At 35.3% G+C, this 5,809-nt stretch overlaps 1 pseudogene; it reads left to right on the top strand.

Moving 5' to 3' along the window:
- Nucleotides 1-1,154: 1,154 nt before the first annotated feature.
- LOC113228903 lies at nucleotides 1,155-4,910 on the top strand (annotated as a pseudogene).
- Nucleotides 4,911-5,809: the final 899 nt, after the last annotated feature.

Here is a 5,809-nt window from a genome sequence, read left to right as displayed (position 1 = left end):
CTGTCCATCTTGCAAGTGGATGTCCTACGTTACGTTTGCTGAAACCTGGTCTTCACTCGAGAACCCGTCTACTCCATCGCTCATCGGTTCTGCGACAGATGTGGCCAGCCCACTGCCACTTCAGCTTGCTACATTTCTGGACGATGTCCACAACTTTAGTCTTATTAGTTATATAATAATATGATAACTTCGTTCCGGATTTGTCCCTTAACGAGATACCCAGCATAGACCTTCCCATAGCTCGCTGAACGACGTGTAGCATGTGAGCCAGTTTGACCATCATATTCCACGTCTCGGCTCCGTAAGTCAGTCAAGTAATAAGTAAACAATTGCTTATATAATGTGTCATTGGACGAATTACACAATGCAATAACAAAGTACTTATAAGAGAAAATAACGGCACGGATGTCAAAAGTCTAAAGGGCAAGACACGAGAAGATAACAATTAAGTAATCTATATATATGTTACCGGCCAAACCCGATTTCAGGATAAAATAGTTTTGCCTAGGCTAAACTTGTTCTTCCTATACGCGATAGGATTAAGATTAGGATAAACCAGTTTAGGCTAGGCCAAACTAGTTCATCTGGGCAGAAACGAATCGGATTATTTAGGTTAAGTTAGTTTTTTTTTATACAAACTCGGAAGTCCCTCTGGGCAGAAACGAATCGGATTATTTAGGTTAAGTTAGGTTTTTTTTATACAAACGCGGAAGTCCCTCTGGGCAGAAACGAACTGGTTTATCCTATCAAGCTTAGGACAAATTAGTTTGGACTAGGCTATACTAGTTAATCCTATCGCGTATAGGAAGAACTAGTTTAGCCTAGGCAAAACTATTTTATCCTGAAATTGGGTTTGGCCGGTAACATATACATAAAGGAGTATAGTCCGGAGCAATTCATTGGCGTACTAAGAACGGATTTTTTGAAATTCAAACCCTAAGAGGGTTAAAACGGGTGAAAATGTTTGCATGAACAATCGTATTCCTTGAACATACAAAGATAGTTATATTACATTACTTAGTATTTTATTTTACTATTGTATAAGTAAAAAACTGACATGACATTTTTTCAAAATTTCCCCTAAATAGGAGTATAATGAGGGATTAAACTTTATATATATGGGAACTTTTTAACGCGCGGTAATCGCACCAAACATGGGTTTGGTACTTTAAATACAAAACAAACAAACATGTTTGAGGGTTTTTTAAAACAACCCCTAAAAAGGGCAAGTTAAGGTATTAAAGTATTTTGAAAAAGTTTTTGTATAAATAATCGCATACAGCTCTAACTTACTAAGATGAAACATAGTGTAAATATTCTATAATGCTGAAAAGGTTGATGTAACATGTTGTCCAATAATTAGGGGTGAAATGGGTTACCAAAGTTTGTATGTGTTTGTATGTAAACTTTTCAACACGTGTTCTGATTTGCATAGAACTCGGTTTCGATGCTTTAAATACTAAATAAACAAACATGTATACAACCCCTACATACCTAAATAAGGGTAAGTTAAATTCCGATAAAAACTTTTTATATACAAAATTGTATTCTTTACATTTGCAAACTTGAAAGTTGTCATATATGTTCTTGAATCTTTATAAAACAACCCCAAAGAGACGGTGAATCAAATTTTGTACTGTTTTTTAACCCATGCTCTGATTTGCGTCATACTTGGTTTAGAGGCATACCGACATACGACTGAATAATAAGTACCTAGGTGCGTACCTACTTACACATTAAATGAGTAAGTAACCCTTCCTATCTAAGTAGTAATGAAGTTAATGCAAAATGTATTAATTTTTTAGGTGCAAACTTTAGCTCGGACAAAGTCGCAGGTAAAAGTTATTATGAATATTTTTCATTTGTATTTTAATAGTACAAGTCCACATGTAATGCATACAACAATTTTACGCGGACATAGTTGCGGGCAACAGCTAGTATTGTATTACTGTATGATATAAGCGTTGAGTTGCCTTTTTTCTATATCTATGGTTGCAACGAATAGGATACCCTATTTAACCGACTGCAAAATAGGAGGAGGTTGTTAATTCGACTGTACATTTTTATTGTGTAAATTACGCGATTATTACGACATTTGTGAACCGATTTCGATGATACTTTTTTTATTGGAAAGGTACCCCTCAGTAGCTCTGAGGATGGCAAATTAGGGGATGAAACCTGTTTATTAGATTTCAACCACTTTCCGGTAACTAATTTCAGTAAAACTTGGCAAATAGTACTTAATATAATTACCAATGGTCGGAAAAAGGTGTTCCACACACACACACGCGTAACGCATAACGTCTTCTTCCGACCATCGATAATTATATAAACTTTTGAGGTCGGTTTTTTTATTAAAATGTTATAGTTATAAGTGTATTAGTATGAGTATATAGTGGATGAAAGAAAATATTTTCGAAATCAACACCCTGTGAAATTAAAACATGATACAATTGTTTTAGTTACAACAATTACGTCACCAAGTAGTCAGCAATTAAAATTATACCTAATTGGACTTCCCAGAAAATCAGTTCAATGTCAAAGGTCTACTAAACATAACAAACATGAATCATTACAAGCTTATAAATACTTCCACAGGATGTGTATTTTCTTACTTATCGGCAAACTCGTGAATACTAGTGAATATTAATTTAATTTAAAATGAATATATTGTTGATTTATGTCGTTGTTATAAGTTTTGTGAATTTACAGTGTATTGATGGTTCGGAAAATCCTAGTAAGGAAAAATTTTCCATCTGGAATTACGTAAAGAATCGAACTGCAAAGGCATTCAATATTACTAAAGATGCCGCTAAATTATTGAATAATTTTATCGTTGACAAAAAGGATAGACTTTGGAACTACGCAGATAAAAAAATATCAGGTCTGAAAGAAAAATTCAGAAGCCACATTAACTCAGCTAAAGCAACTGCTGGTACAGTGTACGACAGTATAATTTCAAGACGTGGGAAAGATAACTGCTCTGACAGTTACGTAGGCAATCAGATGACAACGCCACAATTAATTGCTTTACACGGCTATAAAGCTGAATCTCATACAGTTATGACTGAAGATGGTTATATACTTACAGTGCACAGAATACCATATAGTAAACATAATTATAATGGTATGTATTCAAATAAAACAGTGCTGTTACACCATGGACTTCTAGCTAGTTCAGCGGATTGGGTCATTCCAGGACCTGGGAAAGGACTGGCGTTTATCTTGTCTGACGCAGGTTACGACGTCTGGATGGCTAATGCAAGAGGAAACACGTATTCTAAAGCACATATATTCCATAAAACTGATTCATACGAATTCTGGAATTTCACATTTCATGAAATTGGCTACTATGATCTGCCAGCCGTTATAGACTACATTCTAGAGCAGAAGCTATATGATGTTGAAATGAATTATGTTGGATTTTCAATGGGAACTACAGTTTTATTCACTTTGCTATCTACAAGACCAAAATACAATGAAATTTTGAATATTGGAATTGCTTTAGCACCAATAGCTTACATGTCCGAAGTGAAAGGACCATTACATGTCTTAGCAGACTATGGAGATGATATTGAACAATTCATGAAACTTTTTGGAGCCAACGAATTTCTTTCTCGAGGAGTTGTTGTTAAATTTTTGTCAAGACATTCTTGTAAGGTGTCGGGATTCGAGGAACTTATTTGCGATATGACAATGTATGTCTTATGTGGACATGATAAGAATCAGTTTGATCGATCTTTGAAGCCGATGATTTTCGGTCATGTACCAGCTGGAGCTTCAACTAAGACGCTAGCGCATTATGCCCAAGAGATGAAAAACAATGGACGTTTTCAACAATTTGATTATGGGTCTGATGGTAATATGAAAAAGTATGGTAGCGACAGTCCCCCTGCTTATGCTATTGGAAACATAACCTTACCAATTGCTCTTTTAAGTGGTGATAATGACTGGTTATCAAGTGTAAAAGATGCTACAAACCTTTACCAACATTTAATTAATCCGATAGAGCATAGCATTATACACGATTTCAATCACTTGAACTTCTTGTTTGCAAAAAATGCATCGGAGAAAGTGTATAAAAAGGTACTTCAATTGCTCGAAACGTCGAATGAAAATATTTTAATTGAAAACGGTATTGGCCCATAAAATTATTACTTTTTAAGACGATACACTGCTCAAAGGTATAACTATTATGTCAGTTTAATCTTCAGGATTAGAAACTCCAGCCCCTTTAGTCCTCAGGGTTCAATGCTTAAATAAAATTAGGTTTAAGTAAAACTAAATTATTTGTTTACCTTATAATCTAGTATAAGCATCATTGTCATAATCATCGACCCATTTATACGTCTCACTGCCACGCATGGGTCTTTTCTCAAGTGAGGGTTTAGGTCATAGTCCGCCACGTTGGCTCAATGTGGATAGGGAACTCATGCGTTTTTTGAGGGTTGTGAACCTTGTTCGAAGTACAGAGTTTTCACCCCGATATTTTTCTTCACCGAAAAGCTCATCAAGGTAAATTTCTATTCAAATTTCGCACATAAATTCCGAAAAACTCAAAGGTGCGAGCCCGCACTCAAACCCTCAGCCTCTGTTTGAGAGGCGGTAGGTCAAACCAATAAGCTACCCCGGCTTTTTTTACTAGTCTAAGCGTTACATTAAATGTATAAATGCTTATGTCTTATAGTTATTATATTTTTGTAATTATTATGAGGATTGCGCTTCTCTTTTACGCGAAAACTGTATTTAAATTGTTTACATGTAATAATAAACGAAGACAAATGGAGTTGGACTTTATTTCTGGAACTTCCTAATACTAGAATTAATTTTAGACAATATTATAACGTCAATTTGATAACTATTCATGTTTCTCGAATTGTTATGAAATATTTTGTTCAGCAGTGACGTTAATGCACATGGCAATAAGGCACATAGGACTTGTCATGTCATAAGGTTACGGGCGCAGTGGCAGTGTCCTTCACATCTTTGCGATTTAAAGCTCTGAGTGGCACTGCAACTGTTATAGACAAACGTATCTCTCTAGCTAGTCACTTGATATTATACAAAAAAAAAGGTTTTTTTTTCTTTAATGTGCGATTAATCTGTAAGATGAGTAAATTTGATTAAAAGACTAAGTTTTCATAGTTGGAACCTCTTTTAATTATACCATTGACCATTTTTTTAACACCCACACTCATAGGGAAACCTAGGGAAACCTTGTACCGCGGGTGCCATGGACACACACATAGACAACCACAACCGAGGACCAAACGGTTACCTCTACATGGTAACTGTTTGGTCACGGAGGAAGTTTGTGGTTGTGGTGTACAAAAATATAAAATAAAGTAAAAATATTAAACTGCCGCCCTGGCCGAACGGTTACCGTGGTTGTCTACCACGCAGAGGGTTCGATTGCCAGGTTATAGAAATATTTGTATGGCCTACATTTATTTCTCTCATGAGGTTGGCTGTAATTTATATTTGTTTATATGTATGTCCATGGCACCCGCGACAAAGGATTCCCTTTGGTTTCCTTAGTGCGATGCTATAAGTGTGTGCATTATTATTATTGTTACCAATTAATTTTAAAGAAAAAACCCTTTTCTTTAATATACTTGGGATGTGTTTTTCTTTGTATTTTTTAACTGTGCTAGTCTGTAAAGCATTTTAGGCTTACCCATTAATTACATGTACAAAAATATAGAGGATCATATTGCAAAAGCAGAGGATAACAAATGAATATACAAAAATGAGAGCAACGTATGTGATATATCGAGTTCTTAGGTTTTCGCGATTGTTACACATAGGA

This window comes from Hyposmocoma kahamanoa, unplaced genomic scaffold (genome assembly GCF_003589595.1).
Source record: "Hyposmocoma kahamanoa isolate Upper Pololo Valley unplaced genomic scaffold, ASM358959v1 262, whole genome shotgun sequence".
Taxonomy (NCBI): Eukaryota; Metazoa; Arthropoda; class Insecta; order Lepidoptera; family Cosmopterigidae; genus Hyposmocoma; species Hyposmocoma kahamanoa.
This window is presented reverse-complemented; position numbering and strand designations above follow the sequence as displayed.